This window comes from Pleurodeles waltl, chromosome 4_1, assembly GCF_031143425.1.
Source record: "Pleurodeles waltl isolate 20211129_DDA chromosome 4_1, aPleWal1.hap1.20221129, whole genome shotgun sequence".
Lineage (NCBI taxonomy): Eukaryota > Metazoa > Chordata > Amphibia > Caudata > Salamandridae > Pleurodeles > Pleurodeles waltl.
The window spans coordinates 781,965,130-781,990,095 of NC_090442.1; the positions used below are offsets into that span (position 1 = coordinate 781,965,130).

At 43.5% G+C, this 24,966-nt stretch overlaps 1 protein-coding gene across 1 annotated transcript in view; it reads left to right on the top strand.

The window, feature by feature from the left end:
- Positions 1–24,966, top strand: part of SHANK3 (SH3 and multiple ankyrin repeat domains 3) — a 1,519,554-nt gene that overhangs the window by 1,124,105 nt on the left and 370,483 nt on the right. The gene's annotated exons all lie outside the window — the stretch shown is intronic.

The following is a 24,966-nucleotide window of genomic DNA, read 5'->3' on the forward strand; positions in this document are numbered from 1 at the left end:
ACCTAGAACAAAAATGACCACAGGCCGTTCTGTAAAAAAAATGGATTGTTGTTTCCATTTGACCCACTAAAAAAACAAGCACTGGCTGCCTGTGCAGCCAACAATGGTAATGTATGTAGATATATGTTTGGGAAAATCAAAACTCTTCACCCCCTAAACTATACAAAAAAGTAATGGATGGGATGCTTGAATTACTCTGGGCTACATCCCAATCCATTGTTATTTTCCACACAATGTCACCTAGGTTTGAAGCCAGCTTTATGCAAATCAGTCTTGACCCTGCTCCAATCAGAGCAATCCAGTCTGAACTGCCAAGCTAGGTCCTCCCTGAACCACTACACACGCTACCCAGGGCCAATTTCACCCTATTTATGGTTCCATCAGCCTGTTACAGTTTGGTTCCAGTGACACAGTGTGCACAGGACCCAGGTCTGGGCATACTCATCACACTTATGATGACACACTAAATTATACACAAAGTGATGGATGGAATGCGTGAATGAATCTCAACCATTGGTAATTACTCTGGGCCACATCCTAATCCATCGTAATTTTGCACACCATGTTACCTCAGTTTGAAACCAGCTATATGCAAATCAGTATTGACCCTGCTCCAATCAGAACAGTCCAGCCCGAACTGCCAAGCCAGGTCCCCCCCCATGACCGGAGCACAAGCAGCCAAGCCATACCTGGCTGAAGAGCCCTAACTAGTGCAAAACTGGTCCTAGGTTGCTTGTATTCCGGTTCAGAAAGGACCTGGCCTGGCACTCCGGGCTCATCTGTTCCCATGAGGAGTAGGGTGAAGACTGATTTGCATGTGGCTGGGTCCAAACTGAGGTGGCATGTTCTGCAAAAAACAAAGGATTGGGATGCAGCCCTGAATTATTGTCAGTGGCTGAGATTAATTCAAGCATTCAATCCATCACATTGTTGTTTTCATCTTCACCCACCCAAACATTTAAAGAAAACAGTTGTAGTACCATGCAACAATCTGGTGTGTACTGCTCTTCACTCCCTCGCTGTCCTATCCAATGTTCTCCTTAAATCCTTAGGTAATGATTTGACTGCCTCAAAAAATGGCTTCCTTTCTTTCAGAACAGATTCAGGCACATAAAAAGTGCTTGATAGCTGCATGGATTCAATAACACATATGAGATCATCTGCATGATTTTGAAGGTGCACAATCTTTTGTGGAAGTGAGTGCAAGGAGTCCATGTACGAAATGGAGGAAAGACACACTTGGCCTTATAGCTGTTGCATCTTTCATGTTATGTGGCAGAGTCTCTCTAAAGATAATGAAATAAAATCTGTAAGACTCTAGGTGGTGACAAAGCCTTCTTTTGTGTTCGCATGGCAAATTTTGGGATCCCGGAGAGTATTGAACCCCAAGTAATGCATTATGGGATCCTGGTTGAGTATTAAACGCATAGGGACCAATTCACAAAGAGCCCCCGAAGTTGTGGCGGGGGCTACGCATTCATGGTGGAATCTCCACAATGAGAATTCTCATTGCGGAGATTCCACCATGACTGCAGAGCCTCCGCCACAACTGCGGATGTTATTTGTGAATCAGCCCTAAGTAATTCATTGTGGAATCCTGGGAGTGTATTGAACACCAGGTGATGCATTATCGAATCCTGTGGGTGTATTTACATATGGTGACACGTTATAGAATCCTAGGAATGTACTGACCACCAAGTAATGCATTACAGAATGTTGGGAGTGTATTGAACACCAAGTTACACATTAAGGAATCTAGTGTGTATACTGGAGACCAAGTGACCCATTGTAGAATTCTGGGAATGTATTAAACACCTAGTAATGCATTATGGAATCCTGGAAGTGTACTGAACATGAAGTAAAGCATGATGGAATCCGTGGAGTGTATTGAACACCAAGCGATGCAAAATGGAATTCTGGCAGTGGCTTGAGCAAGTGATTAATAATAGATTCTTATACCAGTTCCAGAAATGACAACTGATTTCACGCCAGTGTTTCCAGAAGGTCTTTGACATGACGTGGCATGGAATCTCAGGCTAGTACTAGTAAGGTACAAGATGATTTGCACCTTCAACTGCAAGCTTGATTAGGACCAAAAGGGCAAGTTTAGTTGCAGCCACCGGAGTACCAAGAGTACTAGTCTGGCACTCGGAGTTGGAGAGATGGGCAAGTTATGAGGGAGGCAATACTGCTTAGGGAGGCATGTTGAGGCATAGGAACCCTGGAAATGGGGCGCACATTGGAGGGACAAGTAGACTGCCTGAAAGACTTGGAGCCCGAATCAACGGGGACATCACCCAGAGGTTCACCGGAACAGGCGGCTTCTTAGCACTACCCAGATTGAAAAGCCACCTACCCACATTTTGACCCCTGAAAATATACCTATTACAAGTCAACATACTATATGAGAAGGCAATATCCAAGGAACTTTCACACTGTACACTGAGTGGGTCGGACTCATTGAGAGGGAGGGTGAGGGCGGTGGGACTGGGATAGGGTTCTGATGCCTGGCATTGTACAAATATGGAATCTCTTCCCACTTCATCTACCTATAAAGCAGTGAGGACTTCAGGCGGTTGTATTAGGTTTGAACATTCACGTGTCTTAAATCCAATAACATCTGTTTAAAAAAGAAGAAAGTTTAGTTGCAGCCATCAGCATCAATACAACAATGTTTTGCGTTTTAAAAAGATCTTCTTAGATCTGCAGTCTCTTCTTTCACAAATCTGAGAAGATGACTTGATGTACCCTGAAGACACCATTGCAACACCATAAGAAGAGGAGGAGGAGCCCACTTCTTTCTACTCCTGTCAACGGACCTTTGTGACTGAGTGCTGCACCACATTGTCTCCCACACGTCATCCACTAGCGAGTAGGCAAGGAGGGGGAGACAGTCAGAATCAACAGGCTCCCTGATACATCTCAGTCATGGACACTGAAAGCAGTGGCCTAGGATCTAATTGTCCAAACACCTCTGTCAACCATAAGGAAAAGTCATGGCCATTCTTCCTATCAAATTCTAAACTTGAAAGGTCATCCCACAAAAGGTAAAAATGTTGCCCTCTGACCTCATCAACAGTCGCCAACAATACAGATTTTTGAATGTCCCGTGGTGTAGTGATGCCTGCCGGCGCTATAAAATGTGACATAGTTCACTTGATGGACCATGTGAAAGCCTAGTTACAAACCACCTCTATAAACAAAACTTTGGATAGAAATGTGTAAGAGCTGTTTGGTTGTAGTGGGGACCTAAACAGCATATTTCAGATTAATCTTTCTTCAACTTACGAAGCAGTTAGATGGCATTTTGATGGCTTCATTTACTTTTCTCCCCACCCCCACGAGAGATGCCATCCACACTGTAACTGCAATTGATTTTTCTTGGCAATGCTGGTTAATAGTACCTTTGAATCCATGGCAACCAGTGACTTACAACTGGTTACCTGGGTAAAAACGCATTTTAGTTGCCATGGCTGCAGCTAGCAGTGTGAGTGAGTTGCAAGCACTCAGCTTCTGAGCGTTGAACAATGTCTTTTGTAAATGAAATGTGGTCCTCAGAACACACCCTTCCATTATTAACAAAGAACTTTCGGATTGCAGTAGGAACGAATACACACATCTGGATGTTTTCCCCAAGAACACAAGACATAGCCAACTTGTCTCTGTTGTTAATGTAGCGCTGAAATTAAAATGTGGTAGCAGGAATATATCAGCATTTTACACAGACACTTTTGTCTTCCCTGTACGGACTTAATGATTTAGCTAGGTTTCCATACGCTTGTACACTCGTACACACCTGTTTATTTCTGACGGTTGGGTTTTCATTGACAGCATGCATGTGGCAGTCCCTTCTGGACTTGTTCTGGTCATTTTAGGTAGGTAGAAGGTGACACAAAACCGTCTATTAATGAAAGCTGTAATTCTGTGTGTTTTGAAGGAACGGGTTTGGTAATTTTGGCCAGTATCTACTCTTTTCTTTCCTCTCCAATACTCTAAATGGGAGTGGGCTGGCTTTGGGCAAGGCCGTGCTTACCATGGTCTGTTACATTAATTGAGGTCATGGTCACAACCGTGCAGTTAAGCATGGAAATTTCCTGGTACGCCTTGCAGCTTCTCGGAGAAGACAACAGGGTTCCACAACCTAGTGGACATTTTCCACAAGGGGACCTAGAGATGGTAAACCAACCCGGAGGACAAGAGGTCTTGTCCCAAAAGGGAGGAAGTTATAAGATGTCAGTGGACTTCAAAGGGGCACAGGTCAACAAAAATGTATGTTTTAAGTACAGCAGTTACAATGACCAGCAATTGGATGCCTGTGAGTGTTAAACCCTTAATAAATGAAAGTGATGATGACAATAAACTCGGAGCTCTGCCCAGACTATCTCTTCTCAATATCTAGTGCACTGATCTTAAGCCTGACATGGCGCGTGAGGCTTAAATACCCATTGTACTGTCTCCATGGATTGTGTACATGTGGAGTTTATATATATAGATATTTATATATTACCTAGTGGCAGTCACCATTGGGTAGTTATAGTTAGGACCATGTTTCCATAGAAAAAGCGTTTTTTTGACTTGCCTATATCTTTGGCACCGTTTAATGAATCTTTACGAAATATTCCAAAAAAGTGCCCTGGTGATTCTTGTTGCACACAGAAAGTTTGGGGGTGATCCATTAAGCAGGGGCCAAGAAAAGGGTGGGGTAAAAAAAAGTTGCCTTTCCCATGTTAATTCCCATATGATCTTTGAACGCGACCACAGCTCAAACCACTGGACGGAATTACACCAAATTTGGCAGAAAGCTAGCTTGTGGTACGCAGATAATGCTTTCCCTTATTTGGTGTAAATCTGTTCAGTAGTTTAGGAGATACTAGAGGGGAAAACAATTGGATATCTCTGGTAGTGTATTTGTAGTGACGCTTTTGCGGCTATTTCGCTGATACGTGCGACAACACGAATGCTGCAATTGGCTGGTCACGAACTGACTAGAAAGTTGCGGCTGCCATTTTATGTTATGGGAGAGGTTCCCAGGGGCTGAAAATTAGAAATAAATGGTGCACCGGGTCATGGTGGAGGTATCCTGACCCCAGGGGTGTGATATAGAGGTGCTTGAGGGTCACATTATGGGTTTGAAGTAATTTTTCTTCATTATGCACAATATTCACGAATATTCGAGAATATCCGCGAATACTCGAGAATATGCAAATGAAAAAAAACATTCACAGACTCATTCAAACACTAATTCATTCACTCATACATGCACTCAGAGACTCATGCACCCACTCAGAACCACTCAGACACTCATGCACCCACTCACAGATCCGCTGACAAACACAGGCCCTGCGGCCAACCCCTGCTGCGCACGGCCATGGGCTGTGCACGGTGCGGGTTGGGTGGTTATAAGTGCTTGGCTGCAACCCCCACCATGCACAGTTTTTGTCAAACATTTTACTGCAGATATTACATTAATTGACATGATTAATGATGTTATCAAAGATGTCATGAGTACCGTAATTTGTGGGGTATATAGTAATGCATTGGGAGAGCGCAAGTTGTAGTTACCTTAGGGCACGAGTTATAGTTACTTGAGGTAACTCTTACTATAATTGGTGAATTTCCATTGTTTTGTACTTTTAAAATGTGAGCCTAAGTATAACGTCCCTGTAACCTTTTGTTTTTCAAGCAAATGTATATGTTTTTTAAAAATTTTATTTTCTAACTATAATATCCCTGTACCTTTGTTTTTTTCAGTGAATTTCTATGTTTTAGTTTATTGTATAGTAATTTGCATTACTATACGTTAAGCCAACCACTGCTGCAAATGGCCTTTAGCCGTGCGCGGCGGCAGTTGGCCACTGGGCCTAATGCCAACCCTCTATAAGCACCCAACCTTACACCATGCACGGCCTTCGCACGTACACAGCAGGGGTTGCACACAAGGGCTGGCCTGGAGCCTGTCCCTGCGGCCAACTCCTTTAACCACCCAACTCCTTTCTTTGCATGGCCCATTGGCCGTGCATGGTGTAAGTTGGCCGAGGCCTCTCTGAGTGTCAGAATAGGTGTGAGAGGGTGTATCTGGGAGCAAGAGTGGCTGTGAGAGTGTCTGTCTGGGTGTGAAAGTGCGTACATCAGTGTTGCAACGTGTGCGTAAGTGTGCCCACGGGTCTGTGAGTGGGTGCATGATGGTGTCAGTGGGTCTGTGAGTGGGTGTCTTAGAGTCTGAGTGGGTCTGTGAATGGGTGCGTACCAGTCTGAGTGGCTCTGTGACTGTCTTCATGGGGGTCTGACTGGGGCTATGAGCGGATGCAGGAGGGTCTCAGTGGGTGCATGAGTGTCTGAGTGGGTTTGTGAGTGGGTGCGTAAGGGTCTTAGTGGGTGTTTGAAAGAGAGAGAAGGAGAGTAACAGGACGAGAGATAGAGACTTTTTCAGGCTTTGATGTATGAAATACTTAAAATTAGATATTTCTGTACAATTATAAAAGAAAAATATATTTTTCATTAAAAAAAAGTAAAATCAGCTTTCATTTGATCCTAAAACATTTGTACTTTAAAAAACACAAAAAGGAGGGAAACGAGTCTGACTGGACTCAAACCCTCAATGCTCAGTCTATGACCTTCACACTGAGCTATTCTTTTTTTCAACATGTTTTTTTAGCCCTTTGTGGGCTACCTGGGACTGTGTGGGAGCCCTCAAGGGTTTCTCCACGGTCCCTACATGTTTTTATTTTTATAACTTATAAGTTGCCATTTATGGGCTATCTGGGACCACAGGTGAGGTGGTGGTCCCTGGGGCTACAGTGGGTCCAAAACGGACCCCCTTCAGTTTACTAACTAATTGCCCCAGGGAGGCGGTTGCCAGTAGGTACTTATAGTTAGGACCTAGGGTCCATAGGAAAAGCTTTTCTTTTCTAAATTGGCTGTATTTTTGGTGCTGTTTGACGAATCTTCATTAAATATTCCAAAGAAAAGTGTCCTCTAGGGTCTTGTTCTCCCTAGAAAGATTTGGGGTGATCCGTCAAGCGGGAGCTGAGAAAAAGAAAGAGTCAAAAAAGTGAGATTCCCATGTTAATTCTTATAGAGGGTTTAGACACGACTACAGACCAAACCGCTGGACCAAATTTGTCTGAAAGGCAGCTCTTGATCCAGAAAGCACTATTTATGTTAATTGGTGTAAATCCATTTATTGCTTTTTGAGATATTGATAGAAAACCAAACTTATATATCTGGACAGAGCCTAAGCAAAGATCTCATGTTGACATCTGATTGGCTACCATCCAGGAAGTGCTGGCAGCCATCTTGGGACCAATATACAAGACAGCACCCCATTGAAATCCACCGTAGTGAATGGCGCGTTTTGAGGGTCTCAAAACGGATAACATATAAAGGGTGATAACACAGTTTTAGTTACAATAATAACCATTTGTTGATGGTAACAAAATAATTTTAGGAATTGTGGTGTGTTCTAAGATGATTTTACCCTGTTAAAAAACCTTCTGCTGGGATTTCACAAATCATGTTTGAGGGAAAACTCTTTTCTCATGATTTTCACATCCATAGAGGTGATGGGAGGTGGTTTAGGAGCTAAAATGAGAGCATAATTTCTGTAAATGCACACTATATTAGCCATATGAGAATGAAGTCTGACATTCTCAGTAAAACATTCCAAAAGGAGCAGCCTGTCAGCTGATTACCTTGTGTTCTGCTACAGCCTCCCAGAGTGTTCTTAAGGCACAACTAAAGTGCTAATAGTATTACTTATGACAAAAGTGTGGCACACCTGAAGCCCCCTTGATTGCATCAAACTAATAAAACTTAAAACATTCAACTTAGAAAGGAAAAAAATGAGGGGGTTCATTTTGTCATAGAAATTATGGTTAGTGCTGTGGAAAGAAAAATAAGGACATGTTTTAAGTGAGTTCTCAAATATCATTCTGTTCTATTTCATTAAAACATTCAGACATGCTGACAGAAATATGCACTTTCAACACCAGCACCAGACTGCCAGTTAACTCCCTTATGATCAGTAACTTACAGTGGTCTGATAAGCAAATAGAGTGCTAAAGTTCTGAAGTTATGCAAAAAATTTGGCACATTTGAACACCATCTTGATGTGGCCAAGATGGCCTCTAGAGAAAAAAGAGCCTAAATGTAGCACACATATCACCCAAATGTAGCCCAAGTATAGTCCAATGACAGAACTGTGCAAAACACTTAATTGTTTAGTTTTGTGCCGTTTATATCACACTGTCTAGACCTGAAAGTATTGGAGTGCTTTTCATGAGCATCAGTTACATTACACAAGGACACATTTGTTTTGGTTTTAGGTATGGGGAGATTAAGTGATTTGCCCAGAATCACAGGATGTCCAGCTGATTCTGAAACTAACCTGTTTTTCCAGTGACAAAGCATGTAGCTCTGGCTGTAACACCACATCCTCTACCCAAGTGTAACAAATAATTAAGCTATCAACTGGATAAAAAAACATAAAGATAGCAAATAATTTAAAATTGCTTTGTCGCTATTGGAGAACTCAGGAAATATATAACGTTCGTTTTTTAGAGCACTAACCATAATTTTGGTGGAAATAAGACCCTATTATTTTTATAATTTCTAAAGAAAATGCTGTAGGTATTATACTTTTGGTTACATCAAGATGACGTCAGGCATGTCACACTTCTATAATAAATATAGAATGTCAGCAATCTAGTGGTAGTTGTTCATTGGAATAATGAATGTTGGAAGGCAGAGGTCAGGAGCATGGACTAAGATAATTGAGAGAAGGGATGAGGGTGCAGACAACAAGTTGACTAGGCTGGGCAGGCAGAAGGGGCAGTGGCAGTACAATGGACCATGGAGGGCAGAGGAAAGGGGTGCAGGGGCAACAAACCAACCATGCAGGACAGGCAAAGAGGTTGTGGCAGTATAACTGACCATTGAAGGCATAAGGAAGAGGCAGTGGCGGTACAACCATACACGTGAGCAGACTCAATTCAGGCAGGAGACTCCCAATGTTTTTTAAGACCAAAAGGGCTTTTTTATCTGCCTCCTGCCTAAAATCTCCAATTGTTTGCTGTAAGTCAATGGGGAAAATCAATTCCCCAGGTTTTTTCTTCAAATCTCCTGCTTACCAAGTTCAAAATGTTGGCAAGTATGGTACATTGGATCAATGAGGGCAGGAGAATTGGGGTAGGGACATGGACTCGGATAACAGAGGGCAAGAGGCTGTTGGGCAGGGGCCCCAAATTGGCCTTTCAGGGTAAGTATCAGGGGTTGCAGCAGTACAATACACTACACAGGGCAAGCGGGCGGCAGTACAGCACAACAGATCATGGAAAGCAATAGAGAGGGGACAGGGCTTTGCACATGGGAAACTGAGAGCAGAAGGGAAAGAGGCAAGGGCAGGAAGCTGACCATACCAGACAGACAGGGGGGACAGTTGCAGCATAATGGACCATGAAGGGCAGGGGGGAGGGGCAGTGGCAGCACATCAGACCATGGAGGACAGGAAGGAGAGGGCTGATGAATGGACTCGGACAACAGAGGGTAGGGAAGAGGTTGATGGGGGAGCAAGCTAACTGTTCAGGGTAGGCAGAGAGGCCAGTGGCAGAACAACATTATTACAGGGCTGTAATGAGGGAGCATGGGCATGGTCTTGGACAGCAGCAAATATGGGTAGGGGCAGCATAATGCCGGGCCAGCCCCTGCGTCGAAGCCCCCCCCCACCATTCATTGCGATGGACATCTTACTTAACATTAAAAATAGCCTAAAAATTCACTGAAAAAAACAAAGGTTACAGGGACATTATAGTTAGGTTCAGATTTTACACGCACAAAAACATAGAAATTCAGCTGTTATAGTTATTTAAAGTATCTATAAGGCCTAAGATGACTGTAACTCGTGCCCTCGCCATGCACAGCTTTCTCATCAATAATTTTACTGTAAATGTTACAGTGACATTATCAATGATGTCAAAGAAGATGTCATGGGTGATGTAATAACTGGGGTAATTAGCAGTGCACGGTGAAGGCGCTGGTTTAGTTAGCATAGGGCACAAGTTATAGTTACTCAAAATAACTCTAACAGCAGAATTTCTATGGTTTTGTATGTGTAAAATCTGAACCTAACTATAACGTCCCTGTAACCTTTAGTTTTTTTGTGAATTTCTAAGGTTTTTTTAATTCTATTTTCTAACTACAATGTCCCTGTAACCTTTGTTTTTTTTCAGTGAAAAAAAGAATATATATATATATATATATATATGCACTTCAAGGTATTATTAGGATTCTTAAAAAAAAAAAAAAGTTTTTCTAAGAATAAAATGTGACAGGGTTTGCGATATGGGCAAGTGCTTCCTTTCCGCACAGAAACTGTTCTATGATAGCCCTCTAGTCGAAGGGGTGAGTGATCGACCTTCCGGGTGTGTATCCAGAATGTCCTAAAGTAGTATACATTCTGTAAGTAGTGGCAGCGCTTAGGAATTGTGTTGTGAGATTAATGTGTTCAAAGAGAGGTCCAAGATAAAGGAACAGAGCTGGGATCTTTTTTATTGGTTCACACTACGGGCTTTGTGCCTGAAAGCACAAGAGAATGGAAGTAGGTGCTTACACAACCTAATCCAAAGATGTGATCAATTTGTACCAAGATTCTGGTGTCCCAAGGATCGTATCCTGTGGCATCCACCAGAAACTGGAGTTCACAAAATATGTGCTCAAGGTATTGCTGATAAGAAGCCTGAAATGGGCTAAGAAAGAGGGATAACGTGTGAAAAATCAAACTGAATAAAAGAAAACGACTTCACAAATGTTTAGGAACAATGAAGAAACAATAGTAGTCACTTAAAAAAAAGATGATTTCACAAGGTAGTTTCCTAGTCACCATGGGGGCTGGGCAGAGGACACCAGCATGGAAGGTGACATAGGTGGTTTCTTCCTAGATCATTACTAGGCTAAGAAGATGCTTTGTGTGAGAGTCTGCTATTTAGACTCTGCCCCACAGAAAGCAACACCAAAGTGGAGGAGAAAGTCCATGATCCCCTTACGGGTAGGGGGAGGCGGAGGTCATGGACCAACTTAAAATTGTCTTCCCTTCCCTAGAGGAGTTTTGGCCCCACAACGGACTCACACCCTTTGTCTAAGCACTCACTAACTGGAAGAAATTAGAATAGATGGCCTGACCAGCTCCAGAGCAGCTTCGTTCAGATTATTTGGTCAAGAACCTCCGCTCTCCCACTGTAACTGCGCAAATGAGGTCTTCAATGCGGTCAGTGGTGTTGATTTTAGAAAGACCACAAGCAACATGCCCTGCCTTATCATAATTTTGAACCTAGCTTAGCAGATTCAACTATTCAAACAACTTCTTTATACCAAGTCAGGACTGAAGGACACCAAAGGGTCAAAGCTTTGTTTGCTAGGAAGTGTTTATGCAAAAATTCTACCCACCTAACAAGGTGGCATCCTTATTCCGCTGAAAGACGGGTGCTAAGCTTAAGGGCATTTTGATGATCCCTGCTGAGAATCCTGCAATACATAACTGTCCCCATATGTAAGGATGAAGGTGGGGGTCAGCAGCTTGGAATGAGTTGATGTGGCCAAACGGCTCACCCTGACAAAGGCAATGTCTTTCACGCTGAGCATATGCTTAGCCAGGGAACTCCTGCCAGTCATTGCCTCTGTAGTGAAGATGTCTGCTCCTAAAGCCCAGTGCAGACTAATGGGAACCATCGGCCTAGGGTTTAGGAGGCTCAACAAATTGAGCAAATCCCACCAGTTACAGGGAACAACATATGCAACTGAGTATGCAACTGAGTATTTAAGCTGGAGATAGAGGTTTTTGTTGCTTGTACCAGTCTCCTGCTGATATCTCACAGTTCTTTTTTTATCTAAAGTGTGCACTCGTATGGAAAAGGTAAAGCCAGATACCTGCAGACCACATTTTACCCTAAAAGAGTAGTTTCTTTACATTTTTGTGGGGCAAATTTAAGGAAATATCAAATGAAAACATATAAGGTTTTTTCCGATCCTTTATATGATTGCAATAAACAATTGCATTAAATAAAATAACCATCACATAATGTTAATGGATCAGTACTGGGGCCTCCTAGAAGGCACCGTTTTCACCTTTTTCTGCTTTAACCGCAGTAATGTAACAATAGGCACAGTAATGTTACTTAAGTATTGGCAGGCACATATGCATTGTAAGACTGCATAATAAAGTACGAAATGTCATCAAGTCGCTGTTAGGAAAAGATGTTCTGAAAAAATGTCTAGCCATGAGCCAGTCCCTTGTGTGCTTTTAGGAAGATCCATGTGTCTTATACACAAAGGGCCTCATTATGAGTGTGGCGGTCTTCAGACCGTCACACTCGCGTTAGTGGTAAGGACCGCTGCTGTTGCTGTGGTCCAACCGCCACATTAAAACCCTGGTGGTCAAACTGCCTGGAAACCACCAGCACCGGCAGGACCCATGATCCCAGCAGCCTGGTTGTGGCAGAGATCATAATACACCACGGCACACAGGTGGCAGCGCTGCCCTGCAGATTATGACCTTGTTCTCCGTCAGCCTGGGCTGGTGGAGAACAGGCGCAGGGGCCGCCTTGCCCAGCACCATCAGTGAACATTGTGAGGGTGCAGGTGCACCCTGCAGGCTACAGCATTGCCCCCGGCTCGATTACGAGCCAGAGACAATGCTGTAGCCTGTTTCCTGCTAGGCCGGTGGGCGGAAACCGAGGATTCTGCCCGCCGACCTAGCGGGAAACTCTTAATAACTCTGGAGGGTTGGTAGACAAGAAGGCGGCGGCCACCCTGTCAGGCGCTTAGCAGACAGGCTTTCCCATCTGCCAAACTCGAAATGAGGCCCAAACTGTTCTGCCATTGCACAGTAATCAAGGGGAGGTTCTGTATTTGATCTCCACTGTCTGGCAATGTCCCCTTTAGCTACTACCCATAGCGACTAGTGGATATGTGCTGTTAGGGCACACCATTCCTCTATCAGACTCAGCAGTGCCATATTGGGTTCAGGCATTAAGGGTCTACCAATTGCTTGAGTTAGTGTGCCATTTATGTGTGAGCAGTAGCAATGGATCACCAAGCATACCCATATAATATAAAAGAATATACCAGATGTGCACGTAGGAAAATTTTATCTAGGTCTTTTCTTCACTTCCCATGATCTTTTGGGGTTACAGTACACTGTATGAAAATACTTTAACTGTATCAACCTAAACCTCATCAACACAGACAAGGCGTGGTGTGTCATCTTTGCCTCAGAGGTCCCATGTTGGTCTCGTATTTATACAGCAGAATATTATTCTTATGGTGAAAAGCAAATATAATATTGGCTTTGAATAACTGTTACCTGAAGACATAGTTTGAGCACACAGGTATGAATAAAAATAGAAAGGATCAAGAATGGAAAGAAAGAAGCATTAGTAAAGTATTTCTTTTTAGGCCAATATGTGTGTGTGTGTGTGTGATAAGGGTAAATGCCCTTTACTCACAGTACAGGAACGCCAATGGCAGAAGAGGGCTCACCCACTGCCCCTTGCTGTAGTGAGTGGAAGCAAAATGTGAATAATACTAATGTTGGCATTTGGATATAATCACAGTTTGTAGAACAAAAGAAGTGAAACACCAAGATGCATTAACAAACCTACAATCATATGGTGTCAGTCGAGGTGCATGTAATGATGTAGATTGGTACTGGACCAGCATACAAACCAATCTATCAATTATGTCCACTGTCACCAAATAACAATATGTTCGATGGCATCTGTCGCTGTAGATACGCATGTTTTGCATAGCTCGCCATCTGGTGTTGGGTCGGAGTGTTTCTCTCAATCTTTGAATTTAGTCACTGAATTAATGAAAGTCTAGCATAGTCATCAGCACATGCGCACACTTTCTTATTAACATATGCTGCCAGTGCTAGGAGAAAATAAATTATTACCTTACCTAGTGAGTTCTCGGGTTATTTTAGGTTTTGACTTGTGGCCATTACTGTAGCCCTATCAATCTTAGGTTAACCAAAACCACATTTTGTTCCTTTGAATTTCGAGTATTAGTTTGGTTGAAATCCAAGGACAGTGCCCACAATAGTCTAAGGCAATAAATAACCCTCAAATCACCCTTAATTACAGCAGGCACCCGTGAGCCTTAACGGGCCCAGAAGGAAATAAACCCCAAGCAGTCCCAGGAGGAAATGTCCCTCAATAACAGGTGGCAGTTGCCCCAGTATTTTGTTTGAAATTTTGGAATAGGAGACTGGGGCACCTGCCCTGGTTCGTCCTCTCCTACATGCTTTTGCAGCAAACTCAGGCAGCTGTCACATGCCCCAATATCTTAATTGCCAGCAAACATCAGCTGGCCAATGTCTTCATCTTCCTTTTGCTACAAACACTGTCCCACAAGGGTGCAGTGGAGTTTCAGGGTACCATACTGTCTCAGGAGAAAAATGACCAGGAAACCGACAGGTGCTACAATCTTCCTTTGCCTGCAAAAACATATGGAAGATGTAGGACAGACACAACTGACAGCTGAATGTCTCGATTCTAACTGCTTTGGTCATAGTGGAGAACCTGTCAAACGCCACAGTGCTGGTCTTCCCAGCTGTCAGAAATTTGATTATGAATTTGGGATAGAGCCCCTCTACCAGTTTCATAAGCACAATCAGGACAGGTGAACAACACTGTTCAATTTACAATTCTGCCTAACCCCTGTAGCGGTGGCACAAGCAGCAGGCAATTCACCAGAGAAATGTGTGCTAAGTGAAACTAGTACCAAACAGCATCAAAGTTAAGAATTCAAAATAATGCATTTGCCAACCCAAACCTATTTAGAAGAGGCATGTAAAATGTAACAGTCAGAATGACAGATAAATATTTAAAAACGAGTTAAATGAACCAGAGAAATGGATGTTTAAAAATATAAGAAACAAATGCCAATTGCCACAGGAACAATGCAGGAGTAGGGAGGTGAGGGACAGACCCAGTCTTTCTGTTGAGATAATCCGTTCCTTTCATTCTTTCTGGTGCTCTTCTAGGGACTTCCAGTCACAGCCTCAATAGTGAGATGGGCCTATCCGCCCCTGCTACCAACATTTTCAATTTCTTGAAAATGCTGGAAAAGTCACCTCTCCGGGTCCCAGGGTCGCTGTGTCTGTCTCCAGGCAGGGGCTCCACAGAGTTCGCTTTCGTCCACTCATAACTCATTGGCAAAGTTTTACCGTTAACACGACTAGGATGTGTCTGATTTATATCAAAGAGGGGTGTTGCCTATTTTAATATTCTGTCCTGATGATGACCCGCCTGAATTAATTTCATTGTTTTGGGGTCGAAACGTCGACATTGAATTTAAAAATGTGGATTGACTTTTGAAAAATGTGCAGGCTCACAACACCTATTGTTCTAGGTGTTTATCAGAGACCTCATGCTTTCAACCACGGTTTGGTTATAGTTTTCATGTAAATTGCACTGTAGCACTTATACTAACACATAATTCACTTACACTGTGCAGTTATACAGGAGCACCTTGATTACTTTAAATTGTGAAATTTAAGTTTTCAATAAAGGTGAAACTTCATCGGTTCAGAAAGTTCTTTATGGTACAACCACTGTCGTGGAAGTTAATTCATATTCTTCCCCCAGAAGGACCAAAAATCTTTCTGTTATATTGTCCACTCATAGCTAGACAGCTGGATCTTCCTTACAGGATGCAGCTCTTCTTCAGTATTTGGGTCCCTATTAAAACTCCATAGGAGGCCATCTAGCTACCTCTTGGAGAGCAGTTCTGTGCCCTGGGAGCTAGTAGAGAGCATTTGTCCTTCAGACATATTTCCACAACAGGTCAATCAAGATTTGTCTTCATGTTGGCCGGAAATGAAGAATTCCCAAGGCCCAATCAAAACTCCATCATTTTTTCAGCACTTACTTTTTTTTACCTTACTGCAAGCTTTCAAAGAGTCCTCTTTCAAATGGCAAATCACACTACACTCTCAGGATCTCCTAGTCCTCTCATAGATTCCCCTCTACGGACATGAGGGAATAGTCCCTCTCCCTTATCTGGGAACAGATTTCTCTCCTGCTATATGTAGAAACGAACATCTGAGTGACCTTGCTGTATAAAAAGATTTTTATCACTTGGATCCCCATTTGGGATTTCCATATAAAAGGAAAGGTTGCAGTTGATGTACTTTGTGATACCATGTGTTCCTTCTCCTCTTGGATGGTTCATTTCCTCTGAGTAGCTAGTGCTTGTACTATAACTGCCTTGCTGGATATAGAAGTGGCTATAGTGAGCTCTAGCAAATCAATTGAATGCAAATTACATACATTAAAGACAATAAGAAGAACTGGCTTATTTTTTTTATGGTTTTAAAGTGAGACAAAAAACACTTTTCCTCTACAGATAGCAAACATCTACTTTCACTATTGCTGAATTGTGAAAATAGGCTTTCCTAGGTAGACCGCTGCAGGGGAAATTGAACCTTTCCTACAAAGTGACAAGCAGTTTGGCAACTTTCAACTTGTCACTGTGGGCATACCTCTTTTAATATTTAGTATGTCCAACTTTTGTACATTACACAGCAATCTCTATGCGCGTATAGGGCACACATAAGAATGCCTTAATTAATGTGTAAAAGTAGATTTTCTTCATGACAGGGTACTTTTTCTTGTCATGTGTTACTGCAGACATTGTAAAACTACAGCTACCCAGGGCACACTGGTTTTCTCTGGAGCCGTACTTGTTAGTCATACATGTGTGTGGATTATACACGAAAGCCCACGTGACGGCATCCATTCCACTGGTGCATTTGCTGTCCCAACCTTACTGGAAAGCTAAATAAGCTAATCAGATGTGACCAATTTCAACAATTTTTCAGGAGTAAAGCTCATGCACAGTGATATTGAATTACAGTTTCACTGTACTCATTGTAATAAGACAAGTACAAAGAAGTCCATGAAAAGGAGAACAATCTCGGGAGATTGCTCTGGAAAGACGAATTTGTCACACCAGCCCTATGACAAGGCAGGGGTAAAGGGGCAAGTGGCAGTGGTGCATCCAGCTTAGCCCTTAGGCAAGTGTACGGGGAGTCTATATGTTGGCATATACAGGCAGTGACACTAATCCCTGGCCCTTTAGCAAGACCAGATGGATTGAACTAGGGGTCAGGGGCATACCTCACCTCAGCCACTAGAGAATGCTATGGTGGGCAATATGGTGGAAATGGAGGATGGGACAAGAATCTCTGACCCTAGAACAAGCCCAGAGAGAAATGTTTATATTCCCAGGACCTTTGACAAGTCTGTGATATGGAGAATAAGACAGCACATCCCTCCCTGACCATCAGGCAGAGTCAAGAAGCATTATTTACTATGCACTGGCCTTCTGCTAAGGCTGTGGTGTATTTACCCTCTCTGTATCATTGCTAGCGAATTTTGAGAATACAAGCTATTCTACAGTTTCTTAATTCATTCAATAGTTTATTGAGAAATTAGAATTAGAAAAGGGTATGGGTAGGTTTTAAAGGGTTCAATTTTAGAGCCATCTTGACCATTAATTTGTGGATAAATAAACTGGGCAAATTAGCTTTTTGTCCCATCCTCCACATCAGACTGTTGATCTGGACCTAAAGCTGCAAGTCCGCATGCACTGACTGGGTGGCTGCAAAACAAAAAGAAATCTGTTCAACCACCATTACCCAGTGCATAGTACTGATCAATGTGTTGGGAAAATAAAAAAGGGCATGGGGTGCAGGATGAGCATACCCTGACCTCAGCACCTTATGGGAGTTGGGAGTGAGTCCTCCAATAAATCCCCAAGATTAACATTAATTTATAAAAAATATTATTTTTCTGGGGTTTGTGTATCTCTTGCCAGATTTGCAGAATATGAACTCTTCTTAGATCCTACACATACGTCTGCAGAGAATCTCAGCTCAAGGGCTGCAAATACTGGAAAATGATTAAAAAGCAATTGTGGCACCTCAGCTACTAAAGACCAACAGCTGTGAGCAGTGCCTAACTCCACTGAGCAGGGCCAAAGTTCTAGTACAGGGCAGGGTTGTGCACTGGCCAGTCTTGACACAAATACCCGCTGTGCATGGCCAAAGGCTGTGAGTGACATGGGTTGACTACCATCAAAGGTTTGGGTGCAGGACCAGCCCTGCTGTGCTCAGCCGATGGCCGTGCACAGTGGAGTTGTTTGCTTTTATACAAGCTGTATGTAGTATATATTAAAAATGCTGAAATTCACTGGACAAAACACAAAAATTGAAGTTATGGTTAGCTTTTCTCATAACATCTTTAAAATACCTCTGAAAAACATAGCTAAAGTGCGGCTATGCATACAAATTAAAAATGAAAACCTCCTGAAATCACCCAGTTATGGTTCGCTTCAGTTTGCTTCAGAAATTCCCCAGTTATGCTCGCAGACCTGCCTTACTGCCATAACTTGCACAAATGCGTTGCTTATGACCTTGCAATATGTATAACAATAAGTAAGAGGAAGTCATAGCACATCTTTAAATGACATCACACACCCAAAGAGATCAAAGTGTATCCATGCTCATGTTAATGGTATTCATATTTTTATTAATGCTAATGGTAAAGTAATATGTGATGTCAGCTGCAAGATCATTTTATGTAATTTCTGAAGTCATCTGTTACATCAAGTGTGAGGACATAAGCATTGCATGTCTTGTGCAAGGTATTGTTTGTATGTCAGGTGTGCAAGATATGGTTTGCAGAACTAACCATAACTCACACATTTGTAATTAAGATTGACACCATACACCACAGAGAACTCCATTGTCATACCCTTAATAATTTTAACCCCCCCTTCTGACCAATCTGAACCAAAGTTCAGGAAATAACCAACAGTGTTCACCCTTTCAGCATGCTAAATTTGGTGCAGATTGGTAAAAGGGGTCAAACGATACAAGGATGTCCCAAATCTATTCTTTTTTACCTATAAGATGGAACCTTCCCAGCCAATAGTCAAGCCTGGGTGGTTCTTGTGATACATTTCATAATAATATTCCCCCATATGCCCTGGTGCAAAGATCTCAGCCATGGGGGCCCCATCCTCCAGGGTGAGGCCTAATTTTTAATTTATTTGGAGGGGCAGGAGGGGGGCCACATGGCACACCTCCTCAGGCTGATCTCAGCCCCGGGGACCCCATCTCCTGGGGCACGGCCTAAAGATTTATTTTGCAGGGGAGAGAGGGGTGGTCACATGGCCCCCCTCCACCGGGCCGATCTCGGACCTGGGGACCCCATCCACCAGGGCACAACCTAATTTCTTTTGGGGGGGGGTCCCCACGTGGTCCCCATCCACAGGTCCAATCATGGCACACCTCCTTAGGCTGATCTCAGCCCCGGGGACCCCACCCCCGTGGCACAGCCTAATTTTTTATTTTTTTTGGGGGGGGGGGGCTCCACAAGGCCGATCTTGGCCCCGGGGACTCCTTCCCCCAGGGCGCAGACTATTTTTTTTTATTTGTTTGGGTGGGGGCGGGTACAACCTCAAAAGGGTAGCTCTTGGCCCCGGGGACCCCAACCCCCAGGACGCAGCCTAATGTTTTATTTCTTTGGGGAGGGGTCTACTTGGCCCCCCTCCCCAGGCCGATCTCGACCTCAGGGACTCCATCCCCAAGGGCCCGCCATGATGTTCTGTAACGTGGGGGAAGCCTGAATGCCCCTACGGTCTCAGCTGGCTCCCCATCTCCTGTGGGAGCCAGCACTGCTGTCACACAGAGCTAATGCAGCTCCCTCTCTGTTAGAGCAGTTTCCTCTGTCTGCATAACTGCGTCTCTGCAGGCAAGCAGTTAGAGGAAACCTGAGCTCTGATGAAGTGAGAGCTGATTTACAGCTCTCCCTTCACCGGAGACCAGTGTTTACTGTGACTTGACAGCAGCTTTAAAGCTGCCATCAAGTCACAGCAAACAGCTTTGTCCTGGGGGTCGGCACCCTGGCACGCAGCGGGAGCCGAGTCCCAAGGTGACTGCCAACACTTTTTGTAGAAGTGGTGGCAGCCAATCACATATCAGCACAGGGACAGTTAGATTCACGGAGGATCCGCGTCCCTGTATATCTATATTTTTTGGCCTTAAATTTCTCCAAAACTACTGGATGGATTTCCGCCAAAATAGGATCTAGCTTCCTGCCAAATTTGGTGTAATTCCATTCAGTGGTTTGGGCTGTAGGCGTGTCAAAACGTCCTATGGAAAACTCAATGGGGAAAACTTGTTTTAAGACTCCCCGTTTTTCTCATCCCCCACTTGACAGATCACCCTGAGACTCTCAATACAGCAGCTGCACTGAGCAAAGTATAAGTTTTGAAAATTCGTTGAAGATTTAATAAGTGGCGCCAAAGATATAGGCAAAACAAAAAAATGCTCTGTCTATGGAAACTAGGTCCTAACAATAACTACATAGTGGTGTCATATACATTTTCATTGAAAAAAACAAAGGTTACAGGGATGTTATAGTTAGGCTTACAATTTAGACATACAAAACCAAAGTAATTAAGTAGTTATAGTCAGTTATTTCAAGTAACTATAACTTGTGCCCTAAGGTAACTATAGCTCGTGCCCACGCCTTGCACAGTTTTCTCATCAATAATGTTACCGCAGATGTTACAGTGATGTTATCAATAATGTTATAAAAGACGTCATGAGTGCTGTAATATCTGGGGTAATTACGGTGAATGGCAAGGGCGCGAGTTATAGTTACCTTAGGGCACAAGTTATAGTTACTTGAAATAACTCTAACTATAACTGATGAATATCCATGGATTGGTACGTTTAAATTGTGAGCCTAATGATAACGTCCCTGTAATCTTTGTTTTTTAAGTGAATTTCTATGTTCTTTAAAATTCTATTTCTTAACTATAACGTCCCTGTAACCTTTGTTTTTTTTTCAGTGAATTTCTATGTTTTTTTTTTTTAACATAAAGTAATTTTACTTACCGTACGTTAATCCAGCTACTGCGGCCAGGCCCTATGGCCAACGCCATATAACCACCCAACCCTGCGCCACGCATGGCCTTCGGTCCTGCATCCAACCCCTTATAACCACCCAACACCGCGCCATTTACAATGAAAAGTGTTCTGACAAATTGAACAAAAAAATGTATTTGACAAGTGCAAAGAATGAAGTCACCTTTCTGTATATACCTTATATATTTGAATTTAAAAATAATTTAAAACTGATGAATGACAACTGACACACCTACACTGGAACCCTCAAACTTCTGTGTGTCGGGCTATGAGCTTAACCACTAGGCCGCAGGTGACTCCTTACTAATAGTGTCCAGGCATCTTTATCACATTCAATCCAACTATGGTGATGGGAAAAAGATATAAATGTTCCATCACTAGGAATATTTAACATTCAAAATATGAGTAAAGAAACAGACACACTGCCATGAGATACCAGGATTTAAATCTTCAACCTAATGTGTGACAACAGCTTTACCAGTGGGCCAGAGTTATGTCTGTTATGCTGTGTATCAAAATGTAGCTATAACATTCCAACTAAACATCTTTCTAGTGTGACACTTTGAAGGCATTTTGTGGAGAGACCGTGGCATTAACAACCATTCTCTTTCTCTCTCCCATCCAATAATAGGGAGTAAGAGAGAGAGAGTTTGACAGGACCGTGCAGGGAATCTGAAGGCCCCCCGTGGTCCGAGCCGGCTCCCCGCGTCCTGCCAACATTGTCCCTGCAAGCAGGGAGCTGCTTTAAACAACAGCTCCCTGCTTATGGGAGCAATCTTTTAATCTCTTTCGCTGCACACATGTTTGTGTGTAGGGAAAGAGATGAAAACTTTGCTTTCAGCAAGCGGGAGTTGTTTCACAGCTCCTGCTTACTGAAAGCGAAGTTATGTTTGCATTTGCTTGGGAGCTGTCAGCTTTTCTTAAGCAAAAGCAAACAGTACCTCCAGAGGGTGGGCACCTCAGGAGGTAGCAGGAGCCAGCCCTAGGGGGTGGCAGTCCCCAAGGCTATGCATGGCTCAACGAGGTGGGGGGGGCGCAGCCCCCTCCTTCTTCATTTAGTTTTGCCCCAAGGAGGTGGTGGGCCCTGGGACTGGGGCTGGGGGCTGCGACAGGCACCCTACATTAAGTTAATTGAGCCCCAGAGAGGTGGTGGTCCCCAGGGCATGGGGGGCTGCGCAGCCCCCCAAACATTGTAGTTATTGCCCTGGGGAGGTGGTGGGGTTGGAGGGAGGTGTGTGGCCCCCCACATACATTTAATAGCATTTGCCCCAAGGAGGGGCGGTCCTCAGGATGCGGGTGGGCCTAGCAAGCCTGCCCGCATACATAAATATTGCCCTGAGGAGGTGGTGGTCCCAGGGGTGTGGGGGTGCTGCACCGGCCCACCGCATACATTATGTGCAGTGCCCGGGGCAGTCCACTGAGCTTTGATAAGCCCTAGGAAAGAGGCCCTTGCATCCCTCCTATATTTTGGCAATGCCCAGGTACCAGGCCCACCCGGGCCGAATGAAAAGCAAGCTACAGGCGACCCCAATAGGTAGTATATATATAATATATATAATATATATATCTATATCACCAATAGGTAATTATAGTTAGGACCATGTTTCATAGAAAAAGCATTTTTTGACTTATCTACATCTTTGGCACCATTTGACGGATCTTCGTGAAATTTTCCCCAAAAAGTGGCCCTCTGATTCTTGTTGAGCATTTACAGTTTCGGGATGATCCGTCAAGCGGGGGCTGAGAAAAAGGAGGGCTCAAAAAACATTATGTTTCCTATGTTAATTCCTATAGGACCAGTCAACAGGTCTACAGCCCGAACCACTGGATGGAAATACACCAAATTTGGCAGAAAGCTGTCAGTACACAGATTGTGCTTTTTGGTATTTGGTGTAAATCCGTTCATTAGTTTAGGAGATATTAAAGGGCAAATAAATGTGTATATCTCTGCATGCTAATATTTTGCGCAATTCACGATTTTTCACAAATACACATGCAAAAAGAAGTGTTGCAATTGGCTCACCGCAACCTGACTAGAAAATTGCGACCGCCATTTTATTTTACAGGACAAGTGAAAATACAAATTGAAAGTGGCATAAGGGGTCAGGGTGAAGGTACACTAACCCCAGGGGTGTGATATTTGTATGTTTTAGGGGCAGTTATAGGTTTAATATAATTTTGCATCACGGCGCGCAATAGTTGTGAAAAATCACGAATTTTCATTAATCTCCACAGATTATTCGCAAAATATTGTTGATTATGGAAATTTTGAAAGAAAAACCACAGACTCATTTATACACTAATTCATTCACTTATACATGCATTCAGAGACTCACGGGGCCACTCACACATGCACTCAGACACTCGTGCACCTACTCAGACCCACTCATAGACTCACCCACCCACTTTCAGACCCACTCAGACACTCACACACGCACTCACACATCTACTGACTGAGACAGGCCCTGTGGTCAACCTGTGCTGCGCACAGCCAAAGGCCATGCATGGCGCGGGGTTGGGTGGTTATAAGGGCTTGGCTGCAAGACCAGGCCTTGCAACCAACACCCGCTAGGGACGTTATAGTTAGGATCTGAATTTACTCATACAAAACCATAGAAATTCAGCAGTTATATTTAGAGTTCTTTCAAGTAACTATAACTTGCGCCCTAAGATAACTATAACTCGCACCTTCGCCATGCACAGCTAATTACTCCACATATTATGTCATTCATTAGATCTTGTATGGCATCTTTGATATCACTGCAATGTTTGCAATAACATTATTGTTAAGCAAACTGTGCATGGTGGGGGCACGAGTTATAGTTACTTTAGGGCGCGAGTTATAGAAAAACTCCAACTATAACTGCTGAATTTTTTGGGTTTTGTAAGAGTAAATTTGTAACCTAACTATAACGTCCCTGTAACCTTTGTTTGTTCTGTGAATATATATATATATGTATGTATATATATATATATATGTGTGTGTATATATATATGTGTGTGTGTGTGTATATATATATATATATATATATATATATATATATATATATATATATATATACACACACATATACATATATATATTGTGTGTATACTTTAAGGAAAAGCTGTATGTCTTGTCTGTATATACTATAAGACTGTATTGGTGTACAACTGTCCACGAGTCAGTCTGTCTGTGCAGGCTAGAGCTGTGTTGGTGCAAATCTTGGTGTACAATACGTGACAGCGTTTGATGCACAGCTGTGTGTCTGTGCACAGTTGCATCTACAGTCTGCGACTCTGTTGCTGTGTGTATCCTATGGGGCTATGTTTGTTCGTGTACGGCTATGTGGCTGATGTTCCGGTGTCGGTGCACAACTGTGTTTTATTGTGTGTAAATCGTGGGCAAGTGCTGCTGCGCATCTGTATGTATAGTCTGTGCTCGGTGTCTGTATATCTCTTCTGTGCCTGTGCACAGATGTATGTCTGTGCCTTTCACCTCCCCTCTGATGTCAGACATGCGGCTCTGCTGGGAGGGATTTACAAGGCTGCATCTCGACTCCAGTTAGAAGAGTGCTGCTCTCTACCTCCCTCCTCCTAAAATGTGCAGACATTTTCCCTCGCACAGGCTGCTGCCTCGGACAGGCGCCTTCATTCTCTCACATCCCCAGCCTCTCTCCTGCATGGCTCTTCCTGGATCTGCCATTAGGGGGAGAACAGCTGTGTTCTTGTTCATGTAGGACAATGAGCCCCCTCCCCACACACACATTTTTAATGACAGAATGTTACTTAGCAACGGGGAGGGGGCTTTTTTCGCTGAAGATTAAACTATACCATTATCTCTAACAGGAAACTTATGAAAGAGCCCGCTCCCCTCCGGTGCGCGCCCTCCCCTCTTCCCCCAGAGCCCCAGGAATGGCTGCCGAGCTCGGCTCGATCCCCACATGTGCCCCCCGCGCCTCGGCTCCATGCTGACATACCCGGGCACCGGC